The sequence below is a fragment of the Salmo salar genome, chromosome 04, assembly GCF_965601325.2.
Source record: "Salmo salar chromosome 04, fSalSal1, whole genome shotgun sequence".
Lineage (NCBI taxonomy): Eukaryota > Metazoa > Chordata > Actinopteri > Salmoniformes > Salmonidae > Salmo > Salmo salar.
In genome coordinates this window covers 1,159,908-1,176,563 of record NC_138294.1, presented here as the reverse complement: position 1 = coordinate 1,176,563, position 16,656 = coordinate 1,159,908, and the positions used below count along the sequence as shown (strand labels likewise).

General features: G+C 44.1%; 1 long non-coding RNA gene across 1 annotated transcript; it reads right to left on the bottom strand.

Annotated features, from left to right (window-relative positions):
* Positions 1 to 397: 397 nt before the first annotated feature.
* LOC123744298 (uncharacterized) lies at positions 398 to 15,343 on the bottom strand. The gene is made up of 3 exons (XR_014391980.1): positions 14,685 to 15,343; positions 4,734 to 4,987; positions 398 to 2,213 (listed from the first exon to the last, which is right to left on the bottom strand). It is a non-coding gene; the product is annotated as an uncharacterized LOC123744298 (long non-coding RNA).
* Positions 15,344 to 16,656: the final 1,313 nt, after the last annotated feature.

Here is a 16,656-nt window from a genome sequence, read left to right as displayed (position 1 = left end):
ATTTTTAAATCTGGCAAGTTGATTGCGTTCAAGAGATGTAAATCTATAATTCTTTAAATGACAATATAATATTTTACCAATGTTTTCTAATTTTAATTATTTAATTTGTGGTGCTGACTTGAATGCCGGTTATTGGAGGGAAACGATTTCCTGAACATCAACGCCACAGTAAAACGCTGTTTTTGGATATAAATATGAACTTGATAGAACTAAAAATGCATGCATTGTCTAACACAATGTCCTAGGAGTGTCATCTGTTGGAGATTGTAAAAGGTTAGTGCATAATTTTAGCTGATTTTATGGTTTTGGTGACGCCTGTCTTTGAATTGGCACAACATTACACACAACTCTTGTAAATGTACTGTCCTAACATACTCTAAATTTATGCTTTCGCCGTAAAACCTTTTTGAAATCGTAAAACGTGGTTAGATTAAGGAGATGTTTATCTTTCAAAGGGTGTAAAATAGTTGTATGTTTGAAAAATTTGAATTTTGACATTTATTTGGATTCAAATTTGCCGCTCTTGAAATGCACCTGCTGTTGATGGAGTGCACCACGGGTGGGACGCTTGCGTCCCACCTAGCCCATAGAGGTTCTGTAAGGTCCCTCAGTCTAGTAGTGAACGACTAATCCTTCCTCTGTCCCCCATACATACAACATCTGTAAGGTCCCTCAGTCTAGTAGTGAACGACTAACCCTTCCTCTGTCCCCTATATTATACAACATCTGGAAGGTCCCTCAGTCTAGTAGTGAACAACTAACCCTTCCTCTGTAAGGTCCCTCAGTCTAGTAGTGAACGACTAACCCCTTCCTCTGTAAGGTCCCTCAGTCTAGTAGTGAACGACTAACCCTTCCTCTGTCCCCTATATTATACAACATCTGGAAGGCCCCTCAGTCTAGTAGTGAACGACTAACCCTTCCTCTGTCCCCCATATTATACACCATCTGGAAGGTCCCTCAGTCTAGTAGTGAACGACTAACCCTTCCTCTGTCCCCTATATTATACACCATCTGTAAGGTCCCTCAGTCTAGTAGTGAACGACTAACCCCTTCCTCTGTCCCCTATATTATACACCATCTGGAAGGCCCCTCAGTCAAGTATTGCACAAATTCAACTACAAAGACCAGGGAGCTTTCTGAAAGCCTCATAAAGAAGGGCAGTGATTGGTAGATGGGTAACAATAACAAATCAGACATTTAATATCTCTTTAAGCGTGGTCAAGTTAATAATGATGATGTATTAAACCACCCAGAAACATCAAAGATGCAGTCGTCCTTCTGAACTGAGCTGCAGGACAGGATAGAAACTGTTTAATGAGACCATTGAGACCATTGGTGATTTTATAACAACTTGAATGTCTGTGATTGGAGAAAACTGAGGATGGATCGACAACATTTTAGTGACTCTACAATAACGACTTAAATGACAGAGTGAAAAGAAGAATACAAATATACAGAATAAAAATATTCCAAAACATGTATCTTATATGCAACAAGTTACTAAAGTAATACTGAAGAAAAAACACAACAAACGAATACACTTTTTGGCCTAAATGCAAAGCCTCATGTTTGGGGCAAATCCAACACATCACTGAGTAACCTCCTCCTTATTTTCCAGCATGGTGGTGGCTGCATCATGGTATGGGTATGCTTGACATCAGCAAATACTGGGGAGTTTTTCAGGATAAAAAGAAACAGGATGGAGATAAGCACAGGCAAAATCCTTTAAAAAATAAACTGGTTCAGTCTGCTTTACACCAGACGCTGGGAGAGGAATTCACGATCCTCAACATCTTGATGGAGCTTGAAGAATTTTGAAAAGAATAATGGGCAAATACTGTACAATCCAGGTGTACAAAGCTCTTAGAGACTCACCCAAGAAGAGTCACAGTTGTAATCGCTGCCAAAGGTGTTTCTCACATGTGTTTACTCAGGGGGGTGAATACTTATGCAAGGCAGTCTATATAATGTAGGAAAGACTACTTCAGCATAGCTTTGTAGAGGAGATGAATTTACTGAATATAAAAGAGATTTTCATATGAAAACAGCAGCAGCATCGTCGGTGTCAGCGATAGAGGTCACATTCTGAAGCCGACGAACCCGATCCCGACGTGGGTACCAACACCGCCGGTGTCGCCGTCGTCTCCTGTTGCCACGGTCCCCGGTATACCGGCAGGGCGGCCGCCGCCTGGCGCTGGGACTTACTGGCGAACCTTGGGGTTTTAATATGATCATAGTCAGTCTGTCTGTATTTGTATCTATTATGGGTCCCCATTAGTTCCTGTCAAGGCAAATCGAATCACATTTTATTGGTCACATACACATGGTTAGCAGATGTTAATGCGAGTGTAGCGAAATGCTTGTGCTTCTAGTTCCAATAGTGCAGTAATATCAACAAGTAAACTAACAATTCCACAACAACTACCTAATACACCTAATACACCTGCATCTACACCTGCATTGCTTGCTTCTTTGGGGTTTTAGGCTGGGTTTCTGTACAGCACTTTGAGATATCAGCTGATGTAAGAAGGGCTATATAAATACATTTGATTTGATTTAATACACATAAATCTAAGTAAAGGGATGGAATAAGAATATGTACATATAAATACATTGATGAGCGATGGCCGAATGGTATAGGCAAGATGCAGTAGAATAAAATACAGTATATACTACATATGAGATGAGTAATGAAAGATATGTAAACATTATTAAAGTTGAATTATTTAAAGTGACTAGTGATCCATCCAGCAGCTACTCTTCCTGGGGTTTATTATGGATCCTCATTAGTTCCTGCCAAGGCAGCAGCTACTCTTCCTGGGGTTTATTATGGATCCCCATTAGTTCCTGCCAAGGCAGCAGCTACTCTTCCTGGGGTTTATTATGGATCCCCATTAGTTCCTGCCAAGGCAGCAGCTACTCTTCCTGAGGTTTATTATGGATCCCCATTAGTTCCTGCCAAGGCAGCAGCTACTCTTCCTGGGGTTTATTATGGATCCCCATTAGTTCCTGCCAAGGCAGCAGCTACTCTTCCTGGGGTTTATTATGGATCCCCATTAGTTCCTGCCAAGACAGCAGCTACTCTTCCTGGGGGTTACTATGGATCACCATTAGTTCCTGCCAAGGCAGCAGCTACTCTTCCTGGGGTCCAGCAACATTAAGGCAGTTATATGCAATTTAGAAAACATTACAAGACATTTCTCAATAGATTTCACAACATATTGCATCAGTTACCTGATGTGGAATAGAGTTCCATGTAGTCATGGCTCTATGTAGTACTTTGTGCTTCCCATAGTCTGTTCTGGACTTGGGGACTGTGAAGAGACCTCTGGTGCCATGTCTGGTGGGGTATGCATGGGTGTCTGAGCTGTGTGCCAGTAGTTTAAACAGACAGCTCAGTGCTTTCAACATGTCAACACTTACAAAAACAAGCAGTGATGAAGTCAATCTCTCTTCCACTTTGAGCCAGGAGAGATTGACATGCATATTATTAATATTAGCTCTCTGTGTACATCCAAGGGCCAGCCGTGCTGCCCTGTTCTGAGCCAGCCGTGCTGCCCTGTTCTGAGCCAGCCGTGCTGCCCTGTTCTGAGCCAGCCGTGCTGCCCTGTTCTGAGCCAGCCGTGCTGCCCTGTTCTGAGCCAGCCGTGCTGCCCTGTTCTGAGCCAGCCGTGCTGCCCTGTTCTGAGCCAGTCGTGCTGCCCTGTTCTGAGCCAATTGTAATTTTCCCTAAGTCCCTCTTTGTGGCACCTGACCACACGACTGAACAGTAGTCCAGATGTGACAAAACTAAGGCCTGTAGGACCTGCCTTGTTGATAGTGTTGTTAAGAAGGCAGAGCATCACTTTATTAAAGACAGACTTCTCCCCGTCTTAGCTACTGTTGTGTCAATATGTTTTGACCATGACAATTTACAATCCAGGGTTACTCCAAGAAGTTTAGTCACCTCAACTTGCTTAATTTCCACATTATTCATTACAAGATTTAGTTGAGGTTTAGGTTTTTGTGAATTATTTGTCCCAAATACAATGCTTTGAGTTTTTTAAATATTTAGGACTAACTTATTTCTTGCCACCCATTCTGACTGCAGCTCTTTGTTAAGTGTTGCAGTGAATTCACTTGCTGTGGAAGCTGACCTCTATAATGTTGAGTCATCAGCATACATAGAGACATCTGTCTCTCTCTCCTCCTCTCCTCATCTCCTTCTCCCTCCCTCCCTCCCTCCTCCTCTCTCCCTCTCTCCTCCTCTCTCCCTCCCTCCTCCCTCTCCCTCCTTTTCCACTTCTCTTCCCTTCTCTTCCTTCTTATGTTCTCTTCCTCCCTTCATCCCCTTCCTCCCTCCTCTCTCTCCTCCCTCCCCCTTCCTCCTCCCTCCCTCCCCCTTCCTCCCTCCCTCCCTCCCTCCCTCCCCCTCCTCCCTCCTATCTCTCCTCCCTCCCCCTCCCCCCTTCCTCCCTCCATCTCCCTCCTCCCTCCTCTCTCTCCTCCCTCCCCCTTCCTCCCTCTATCCCCCTCCTCCCTTCTCTCTCTCCTCCCTCCCCCTTCCTCCCTCCATCCCCCTCCTCCCTCCTCTCTCTCCTCCCTCCCCCTTCATCCCTCCCTCCCTCCATCCCCCTCCTCCCTCCTCCCTCCCTCCCTCCATCCCCCTCCTCCCTCCTCCCTCCCTCCCTCCATCCCCCTCCTCCCTCCTCTCTCTCCTCCCTCTCCCTTCCTCCTCCCTCCCTCTCCCTCACCTGGGGTTTTCTAAAAGCATGTCCTCCAGAAATTCCTCCTCAGACACCGGGAGCATGTAACCGGGTCTTGACCCCTTCAGGATCCAACCCTCGCTAGTCCAGACGTCGTAGGAGAACCTTGCAGAGGTCACGGCGGTTGTCCGGCGGGATTTGGGGGTGGTGCTGAAGCTATGGGTCCTCTTGTTCTTCCTTGGCCTCCGTAGCCCGCCGGATCTGACCGACACGGTACGGGGAGCCCTGGGTCTGGAGTCAGGCTGTACAGGGAGAAGGGGGAGGAGAGGGACATGGGGGAGGGAGGAGAGGGAGAGAGGGGGAGAGAGAGAGAGAGAGGAGGGAGAGAGAGAGGGGGAGAGAGAGAGAGAGAGAGAGAGAGAGAGAGAGAGATGGAGAAATAAAGAACGTTGTTTAGAATAGCATTGGCTCATCCCTGCCCTGGTCATGAAGAACTATAGTATAGAGAGTATAGTATTACTATAGAACTATAGTATAGAGAGTATAGTATTACAATAGAACTATAGTATAGAGAGTATAGTATTACTATAGAACTATAGTATAGAGAGTATAGTATTACTATAGAACTATAGTATAGAGAGTACAGTATTACTATAGAACTATAGTATAGAGAGTATAGTATTACTATAGAACTATAGTATAGAGAGTATAGTATTACTATAGAACTATAGTATAGAGAGTATAGTATTACAATAGAACTATAGTATAGAGAGTACAGTATTACTATAGAACTATAGTATAGAGAGTATAGTATTACAATAGAACTATAGTATAGAGAGTATAGTATTACTATAGAACTATAGTATAGAGAGTATAGTATTACTATAGAACTATAGTATAGAGAGTACAGTATTACTATAGAACTATAGTATAGAGAGTATAGTATTACAATAGAACTATAGTATAGAGAGTACAGTATTACTATAGAACTATAGTATAGAGAGTACAGTATTACTACAGAACTATAGTATAGAGAGTATAGTATTATTATAGAACTATAGTATTGAGATAATAGTATTACAATATAACTATAGTATAGAGAGTATAGTATTACTATAGAACTATAGTATAGAGAGTATAGTATTACCATATAACTATAGTATAGAGAGTATAGTATTACTGTAAAACTTTAGTACAGAGAGTATAGTATTACTATAGAACTATAGTATAGAGAGTATAGTATTACTATAGAACTATAGTAACCCCATCCCCCAGGGTGAAATCTCCCCCTAACCCATCTTAATAACACCACAGTACCCCCATCCCCCAGGGTGAAATCTCCCCCTAACCCATCTTAATAACACCACAGTACCCCCATCCCCCAGGGTGAAATCTCCCCCTAACCCATCTTAATAACACCACAGTACCCCCATCCCCCAGGGTGAAATCTCCCCCTAACCCATCTTAATAACACCACAGTACCCCATCCCCCAGGGTGAAATCTCCCCATAACCCATCTTAATAACACCACAGTACCCCCATCCCCCAGGGTGAAATCTCCCCCTAACCCATCTTAATAACACCACAGTACCCCCATCCCCCAGGGTGAAATCTCCCCCTAACCCATCTTAATAACACCACAGTACCCCCATCCCCCAGGGTGAAATCTCCCCCTAACCCATCTTAATAACACCACAGTACCCGAGGATAAATGAGAACTAATGAGGAAATCAAAACCTCTTTATTGTGGTAGTTAGGTTTGTCACTAATTCCTTTTCGTTCTGTGATTAAATATATTCATTAGGCTCTCCTCCTCCTCCTCCTCTTCCTCTCCGCCACTCTGTCTCTCTCTAACCCCACCATCACTTGCTCTCCTCTCCTTTTCTTGCCTCTCATCTATCGCTCTCTACTCTGTCTCTCTCTACTCTGTCTCTCTCTACTCTGTCTCTCTCTACTCTGTCTCTCTCTACTCTCTGTCTCTCTCTACTCTCTGTCTCTCTCTCTACTCTGTCTCTCTCTCTACTCTGTCTCTCTCTACTCTGTCTCTCTCTACTCTGTCTCTCTCTACTCTCTGTCTCTCTCTCTACTCTCTGTCTCTCTCTCTACTCTGTCTCTCTCTCTACTCTGTCTCTCTCTCTACTCTGTCTGTCTACTCTGTCTCTCTCTCTACTCTCTCTCTCTACTCTGTCTGTCTACTCTGTCTCTCTACTCTGTCTCTCTCTCTACTCTCTGTCTCTCTCTACTCTGTCTCTCTCTACTCTGTCTCTCTCTCTACTTTCTCTCTCTACTCTGTCTCTCTCTACTCTCTCTCTCTACTCTGTCTCTCTCTACTCTGTCTCTCTCTACTCTGTCTCTCTACTGTCTCTCTCTCTACTCTGTCTCTCTCTACTCTGTCTCTCTCTACTCTGTCTCTCTCTATATCTACTCTGTCTCTCTCTACTCTGTCTGTCTACTCTGTCTCTCTCTACTCTGTCTCTCCCTCTATCTACTCTGTCTCTCTCTACTCTGTCTCTCTACTCTGTATCTCTCTCTACTCTGTCTGTCTGTCTACTCTGTCTCTCTCTACTCTGTCTCTCTCTCTACTCTGTCTCTCTACTCTGTCTCTCTCTCTACTCTGTCTGTCTACTCTGTCTCTCTACTCTGTATCTCTCTCTACTCTGTCTGTCTGTCTACTCTGTCTCTCTCTACTCTGTCTCTCTACTCTGTCTCTCTCTCTCTCTACTCTGTCTGTCTACTCTGTCTCTCTCTCTACTCTGTCTCTCTCTCTACTCTGTCTCTCTACTCTGTCTCTCTCTCTACTCTGTCTGTCTACTCTGTCTCTCTCTCTACTCTCTCTCTCTACTCTGTCTGTCTACTCTGTCTCTCTACTCTGTCTCTCTCTCTACTCTGTCTCTCTCTACTCTGTCTCTCTCTACTCTGTCTCTCTCTACTCTGTCTCTCTCTCTACTCTGTCTCTCTCTCTACTCTGTCTCTCTCTCTACTCTGTCTCTCTCTCTACTCTGTCTCTCTCTCTACTCTGTCTCTCTCTACTCTGTCTCTCTCTACTCTCTGTCTCTCTCTCTACTCTGTCTCTCTCTCTACTCTGTCTCTCTCTCTCTACTCTGTCTCTCTCTCTACTCTGTCTCTCTACTCTGTCTCTCTACTCTGTCTCTCTCTCTACTCTGTCTGTCTACTCTGTCTCTCTCTCTACTCTCTCTCTCTACTCTGTCTGTCTACTCTGTCTCTCTACTCTGTCTCTCTACTCTGTCTCTCTCTACTCTCTCTCTCTACTCTGTCTCTCTGTACTCTGTCTCTCTACTCTGTCTCTCTCTACTCTGTCTCTCTACTCTGTCTCTCTACTCTGTCTCTCTCTCTACTCTGTCTCTCTCTCTACTCTGTCTCTCTCTACTCTGTCTCTCTCTACTCTGTCTCTCTCTACTCTGTCTCTATCTACTCTGTCTCTCTCTACTCTGTCTGTCTACTCTGTCTCTCTCTACTCTGTCTCTCTCTCTATCTACCCTGTCTCTCTCTACTCTGTCTCTCTACTCTGTCTCTCTCTCTACTCTGTCTGTCTGTCTACTCTGTCTCTCTCTACTCTGTCTCTCTACTCTGTCTCTCTCTCTCTCTACTCTGTCTCTCTACTCTGTCTCTCTCTCTACTCTGTCTGTCTACTCTGTCTCTCTCTCTACTCTGTCTCTCTACTCTGTCTCTCTCTCTACTCTCTGTCTCTCTCTCTACTCTGTCTCTCTCTCTACTCTGTCTCTCTCTCTACTCTGTCTCTCTACTCTGTCTCTCTCTACTGTCTCTCTCCTCTGTCTCTCTCTACTGTCTCTCTCTCTACTGTCTCTCTCTACTCTGTCTCTCTCTACTGTCTCTCTCTCTACTGTCTCTCTCTCTGCTCTGTCTCTCTCTACTCTGTCTCTCTCTACTCTCTGTCTCTCTCTACTCTCTGTCTCTCTCTACTCTGTCTCTCTCTCTACTCTGTCTCTCTCTCTACTCTGTCTCTCTCTACTCTGTCTCTCTCTACTCTGTCTCTCTCTACTCTCTGTCTCTCTCTCTACTCTGTCTCTCTCTACTCTCTGTCTCTCTCTCTACTCTGTCTCTCTCTCTACTCTGTCTCTCTCTCTACTCTGTCTCTCTCTCTACTCTGTCTGTCTACTCTGTCTCTCTCTCTACTCTGTCTCTCTCTCTACTCTGTCTCTCTACTCTGTCTCTCTCTCTACTCTGTCTGTCTACTCTGTCTCTCTCTCTACTCTCTCTCTCTACTCTGTCTGTCTACTCTGTCTCTCTACTCTGTCTCTCTCTCTACTCTCTGTCTCTCTCTACTCTCTCTCTCTACTCTGTCTCTCTACTCTCTCTCTCTACTCTGTCTCTCTCTACTCTGTCTCTCTACTCTGTCTCTCTACTCTGTCTCTCTCTCTACTCTGTCTCTCTCTACTCTGTCTCTCTCTCTATCTACTCTGTCTCTCTCTACTCTGTCTGTCTACTCTGTCTCTCTCTACTCTGTCTCTCTCTACTCTGTCTCTCTCTCTATCTACCCTGTCTCTCTCTACTCTGTCTCTCTACTCTGTCTCTCTCTCTACTCTGTCTACTCTGTCTCTCTCTACTCTGTCTCTCTACTCTGTCTCTCTCTCTCTCTACTCTGTCTGTCTACTCTGTCTCTCTCTCTCTACTCTGTCTCTCTCTCTACTCTGTCTCTCTACTCTGTCTCTCTCTCTACTCTGTCTGTCTACTCTGTCTCTCTCTCTACTCTCTCTCTCTACTCTGTCTGTCTACTCTGTCTCTCTCTCTACTCTCTGTCTCTCTCTCTACTCTGTCTCTCTCTACTCTGTCTCTCTCTCTACTCTGTCTCTCTCTACTATGTCTCTCTCTCTACTCTGTCTCTCTCTACTGTCTCTCTCCTCTGTCTCTCTACTCTGTCTCTCTCCTCTGTCTCTCTCTACTGTCTCTCTCTACTGTCTCTCTCTACTGTCTCTCTCTACTCTGTCTCTCTCTACTGTCTCTCTCTACTGTCTCTCTCTCTACTCTGTCTCTCTCTACTCTGTCTCTCTCTACTCTGTCTCTCTCTACTCTGTCTCTCTCTCTACTCTGTCTCTCTCTCTACTCTGTCTCTCTCTCTACTCTGTCTCTCTCTCTACTCTGTCTCTCTACTCTCTCTCTCTCTCTACTCTGTCTCTCTACTCTCTCTCTCTACTCTGTCTCTCTCTACTCTGTCTCTCTACTCTGTCTCTCTCTCTACTCTGTCTCTCTCTACTCTGTCTCTCTCTCTACTCTGTCTCTCTCTCTACTCTGTCTCTCTCTCTACTCTGTCTCTCTCTCTACTCTGTCTCTCTCTCTACTCTGTCTCTCTCTACTCTGTCTCTCTCTCTACTCTGTCTCTCTCTCTACTCTGTCTCTCTCTCTACTCTGTCTCTCTCTCTACTCTGTCTCTCTCTCTACTCTGTCTGTCTCTCTACTCTGTCTGTCTACTCTGTCTCTCTCTCTACTCTGTCTCTCTCTACTCTGTCTGTCTACTCTGTCTCTCTCTCTACTCTGTCTCTCTCTACTCTGTCTCTCTCTACTCTGTCTGTCTAATCTGTCTGTCTACTCTGTCTCTCTCTCTACTCCCTCTCTCTACTCTGTCTGTCTACTCTCTCTCTCTACTCTGTCTCTCTCTACTCTGTCTCTCTCTACTCTGTGTCTCTCTACTCTGTGTCTCTCTACTCTGTGTCTCTCTACTCTGTGTCTCTCTCTACTCTGTCTCTCTACTCTGTCTCTCTACTCTGTCTCTCTACTCTGTCTCTCTCTCTACTCTGTCTCTCTCTCTACTCTGTCTCTCTCTCTACTCTGTCTCTCTCTACTCTGTCTCTCTCTACTCTGTCTCTCTCTACTCTGTCTCTCTCTCTACTCTGTCTCTCTCTCTACTCTGTGTCTCTCTCTACTGTCTGTCTCTACTCTGCCTGTCTCTACTCTGTCTGTCTCTACTCTGTCTCTCTCTCTGCTCTGTCTCTCTCTACTCTGCCTCTCTCTCTCTACTCTGTCTCTCTCTCTACTCTGTCTCTCTCTCTACTCTGTCTCTCTCTCTCTACTCTGTCTCTCTCTCTCTACTCTGTCTCTCTCTCTCTACTCTGTCTCTCTCTCTCTCTACTCTGTCTCTCTCTACTCTGTCTCTCTCTACTCTGTCTCTCTCTACTCTTTCTCTCTCCCCTGTCTCTCTACTCTGTCTCTCTCTACTCTGTCTCTCTCTACTCTGTCTGTCTACTCTGTCTCTCTCTCTACTCTGTCTCTCTCTACTCTGTCTCTCTCTCTACTCTGTCTCTCTCTACTCTGTCTCTCTCTCTACTCTGTCTCTCTCTCTACTCTGTCTCTCTCTCTCTACTCTGTCTCTCTACTCTGTCTCTCTCTACTCTGTTGTTGTTGTCATGAACTCACTAAAGTAGTGAGTTCAGATATTCTCATACTTTTTCTGTGTGTATTTTTTCAGTATCTAATAGGCAGTAGGAAGCTGAAGGTTTGGGAACAGAAGAAAGCCATCAAACATAGTTGATGTGAAGTGCTTTAGGGGCCGCAGTTTCTTTCCCTCTCCACCCACCATCACTTCTAGAATACGCTGCACTGAGGGACACACACACACACACACCGCCCACAGACAAAAAGGCAATTTGATTTGTCCGAGAGAATGAGAGGTAATGACAATAACAACCACCAAAGAAAGGGAAGTAATGGCAGGGTTTAATACAGCCTTATAGTGGAGACCTCCACTGATACAGCCTTATAGTGGAGACCTCCACTGATACAGCCTTATAGTGGCTGGAGACCTCCACTGATACAGCCTTATAGTGGCTGGAGACCTCCACTGATTCAGCCTCATAGTGGCTGGAGACCTCCAATGATTCAGCCTTATAGTGGAGACCTCCACTGATACAGCCTTATAGTGGCTGGAGACCTCCACTGATTCAGCCTTATAGTGGAGACCTCCACTGATTCAGTCTTATAGTGGAGACCTCCACTGATACAGCCTCATAGTGGCTGGAGACCTCCACTGATACAGCCTTATAGTGGCTGGAGACCTCCACTGATACAGCCTAATAGTGGAGACCTCCACTGATACAGCCTTATAGTGGAGACCTCCACTGATACAGCCTTATAGTGGAGACCTCCACTGATACAGCCTTATAGTGGAGACCTCCACTGATACAGTCTCATAGTGGAGACCTCCATTGATACATCCTTATAGTGGCTGGAGACCTCCACTGATACAGTCTTATAGTGGAGACCTCCACTGATACAGCCTTATAGTGGCTGGAGACCTCCACTGATACAGTCTTATAGTGGCTGGAGACCTCCACTGATACAGCCTTATAGTGGCTGGAGACCTCCACTGATACAGCCTTATAGTGGAGACCTCCACTGATACAGCCTTATAGTGGCTGGAGACATCCACTGATACAGCCTCATAGTGGAGACCTCCACTGATACAGCCTTATAGTGGCTGGAGACCTCCACTGATACAGCCTTATAGTGGAGACCTCCACTGATACAGCCTTATAGTGGAGACATCCACTGATACAGCCTCATAGTGGAGACATCCACTGATACAGCCTTATAGTGGAGACCTCCACTGATACAGCCTTATAGTGGCTGGAGACCTCCACTGATACATCCTTATAGTGGCTGGAGACCTCCACTGATACAGCCTTATAGTGGAGACCTCCACTGATAAAGCCTTATAGTGGCTGGAGACCTCCACTGATACAGCCTTATAGTGGCTGGAGACCGTGTGTATTATTCATACAGTCTGACTACTCTGTGTGTGTGTGTGTGTGTGTGTGTGTGTGTGTGTGTGTGTGTGTGTGTGTGTGTGTGTGTGTGTGTGTGTGTGTGTGTGTGTGTGTGTGTGTGTGTGTGTGTGTGTGTGTCAAAGGCCTGGCTTGATGACTTTTGGTTAATCTTTGCGAGACATAATTTCCTCCCATGTTAACTTAATCATTACAGGAAAACACATAACTCCCCCACGCTGTAAACAGATCTATAGTTCAGCAGGATAGACTAGGGTAATGTATCACAAACCCACGGCCTCTGGTCTAATGTACTGCACTACATAGGGAATAGGGTTCCATAGGGCTCTGGTCTAATGTACTGCACTACATAGGAAATAGCGTGCCATAGGGCTCTGGTCTAAAGTAGTGCACTACATAGGAAATAGGGTGCCTTAGGCTTCTGGTCTAATGTACTGCACTACATAGGAAATAGGGTGCCTTAGGGTTCTGGTCTAATGTACTGCACTACATAGGGAATAGGGTGCCTTAGGGTTCTGGTCTAATGTACTGCACTACATAGGGAATAGGGTGCCATAGGGTTCTGGTCTAATGTACTGCACTACATAGGAAATAGGGTGCCTTAGGGTTCTGGTCTAATGTACTGCACTACATAGGAAATAGGGTGCCATAGGGCTCTGGTCTAATGTACTGCACTACATAGGAAATAGGGTGCCTTAGGGTTCTGGTCTAATGTACTGCACTACATAGGAAATAGGGTGCCATAGGGCTCTGGTCTAATGTACTGCACTACATAGGAAATAGGGTGCCATAGGGCTCTGGTCTAATGTAGTGCACTACATAGGGAATAGGGTGCCATAGGGCTCTGGTCTAATGTACTGCACTACATAGGGAATAGGGTGCCATAGTGATCTGGTCTAAAGTAGTGTACTATATAGGGAATGGGGTGCCATAGGGCTCTGGTCTAAAGTAGTGCACTACATAGGGAATATGGTGCCATAGGGCTCTGGTCTAAGGTAGTGCACTACATAGGGAATATGGTGCCATAGGGCTCTGGTCTAAAGTAGTGCACTACATAGGGAATATGGTGCCATAGGGCTCTGGTCTAAGGTAGTGCACTACATAGGGAATATGGTGCCCTTTGGAACACAGAGTGAAGAGGGGTAGTAAACCCTGGTTGAAATGTCCCAAGTCAGGGAACTGTGGAGTTATGAGGTTGAGGTTTAACTTCCTGCTGGCGTTTGTGTTTCCTGTTCAGCTGACATCAGCTACAACCATCGTATTATATGGGAGTCTGACTGGGTAGACACAGCCTGGTAATACAGTCTAAAGGTCTGAATCTAACATCTAGGGGCTGTGTCTCTATAGGGTTTCATTAGGAACACAGCCTAGTAATACAGTCTAAAGGTCTGAATCTAACATCTAGGGGCTGTAGGGTTTCATTAGGAACACAGCCTGGTAATACAGTCTAATGGTCTGAATCTAACATCTAGGGGCTATAGGGTTTCATTAGGAACACAGCCTAGTAATACAGTCTAAAGGTCTGAATCTAACATCTAGGGGCTGTGTCTCTATAGGGTTTCATTAGGAACACAGCCTAGTAATACAGTCTAATGGTCTGAATCCAGGCTTAGTTGATTAATTAAACATGTGATTCATTGTTATTGATTAACCTTAAATTACATTAGACTTGATTAATATGGTAATTGGAATAGAATGGAATAGTCCTATGTCGTCAAGGGAACACTTTGTATTGTTCTGGACTAGGTTATAATCAGCCTGATCTATGGCCATGATTTAACCAGCCTTTGCCTGGCACCCAGTCTGACCAGCCCAATGACCATCAGTGTCCTGTATCGTAGACCAGGTTCTCTATCATTTAACTCATTCGCTGAGCCATTAAAAAAATAACAATAATAATATTTAACTAGGCAAGTCAGTTAAGAACAAATTCTTATTTACAATGACGGCCTAGCCCAGGCCAAACCCTGACGACTCTGGGACAATTGTGCGCAGCCTTATGGAACTCCCAATCACAGCCGGTTGTGATACAGCCTGGAATCGAACCAGGAGCTGTAGTGACGCCTCTAGCACTGAGATGCAATGCCTTAGACCGCTGTGCTACTTCAGGAGCCCAAATAGGTGTCTCTAGAAGGTTTCCCGAGCCGTCTCGTCATAGCCTGAGTATCTTCAACCTACGTGACAAACGGCACCATATTCCCTAGAGGCCCATTTAGGATATCAGTATATTTAGCTCACTCACCCATGAAGAGGTATCTCTAGAAGCAGCCGTTAGCCGTCTCTCTCTCTGCTCTGTTTTGCGAAGACTTCGCCCCCCCTGACCTCCAGAGACTGGCCAGCCCGCCAGTAGACTGAGTCACTACGAGGGGGCGGAGGTCTGAATGTTGGCATGGAGAACTGTAACGGCTGTCGTCTGAAGAAAACCAAGATGCAGCGGAGGTTGTGTGTTCATCTTGATAATTTGATAAAAATGAACCACTACAAACAAAACACTTGATAGCAACGACAGCAAACAGTCCTGTCTGGTCCCAACTGAACAAAACAGAAAACAATCCCCCACAAAACCCAAAGGAAAAACCTGCTCCTTATGTGTGACTCCCAATCAACAACAACGAACTTCAGCTGTGCCTGATTGGGAGCCACACACGGCCCAAAACACAGAAATACAAAAACCTACAAAAAGAACATAGAACGCCCACCCAATGTAACACCCTGGCCTAACCAAAATAAAGAACAAAAAACCCCTCTCTATGACCAGGGCGTTACAAGAACTCAGAAATTGAATAGTGATAATTTGTAGTAGGCCCAATAGTAGGTCTGTGTCTGTCGTCAAGATTCATCTTGTGAAAATGTATCTCCATCAAATAATAGGATGTGTGGCAAGCTGTAAAAATCTGCAGGTTTGGAAATCTCTTTTTTTTGGGGGGGTAGATTTAGATTTTCAAAATAAACACTGTTTGATTGTTGCCATAGCGCTTGTGTAGAGGAATAGAAGGGTTCTTTTGTTTTGGTTACCGGACCATTGTGATGCAGCAATATATGGTTCTACGTTTGTGGTTTGGAATCTGGAATGGGTTGGTCGATTCTCAGGCATATTATTGGGTAACAAAGCTGATACAGTCATAATAATAATAATAAATCATTTATTTATTTTTATTTTATTTCACCTTTATTTAACCAGGTAGGCAAGTTGAGAACAAGTTCTCATTTACAATTGCAACCTGGCCAAGACAAAGCAAAGCAGTTTGACACATACAACAACACAGAGTTACACATGGAATAAATAAACATACAGTCAATAATACAGTACAAAAATAAGTCTATATACATATGTGAGCAAATGAGGTGAGATAATTACATTTCTATAGCACTTTTCATAAGAACCTCAAAGCACTTCAAACGCAAAAAACAAACAACCAATATATAAGTAGTCTAATTATAGTTAGAACAACCAGTACATCATCATGAATATCCTAATTATAGTTAGAGCAACCAGTACATCATCATGAATATCCTAATTATAGTTAGAGCAACCAGTACATCATCATGAATATCCTAATTATAGTTAGAGCAACCAGTACATCATCATGAATATCCTAATTATAGTTAGAGCAACCAGTACATCATCATGAATATCCTAATTATAGTTAGAACAACCAGTACATCATCATGAATATCCTAATTATAGTTAGAGCAACCAGTACATCATCATGAATATCCTAATTATAGTTAGAGCAACCAGTACATCATCATGAATATCCTAATTATAGTTAGAGCAACCAGTACATCATCATGAATATCCTAATTATAGTTAGAGCAACCAGTACATCAACATGAATATCCTAATTATAGTTAGAGCAACCAGTACATCATCATGAATATCCTGATTATAGTTAGAGCAACCAGTACATCATCATGAATATCCTAATTATAGTTAGAACAACCAGTACATCATCATGAATATCCTAATTATAGTTAGAACAACCAGTACATCATCATGAATATCCTAATTATAGTTAGAACAACCAGTACATCATCATGAATATCCTAATTATAGTTAGAGCAACCAGTACATCATCATGAATATCCTAATTATAGTTAGAGCAACCAGTACGTCATCATGAATATCCTAATTATAGTTAGAGCAACCAGTACATCATCATGAATATCCTAATTATAGTTAGAGCAACCAGTACATCATCATGAATATCTTA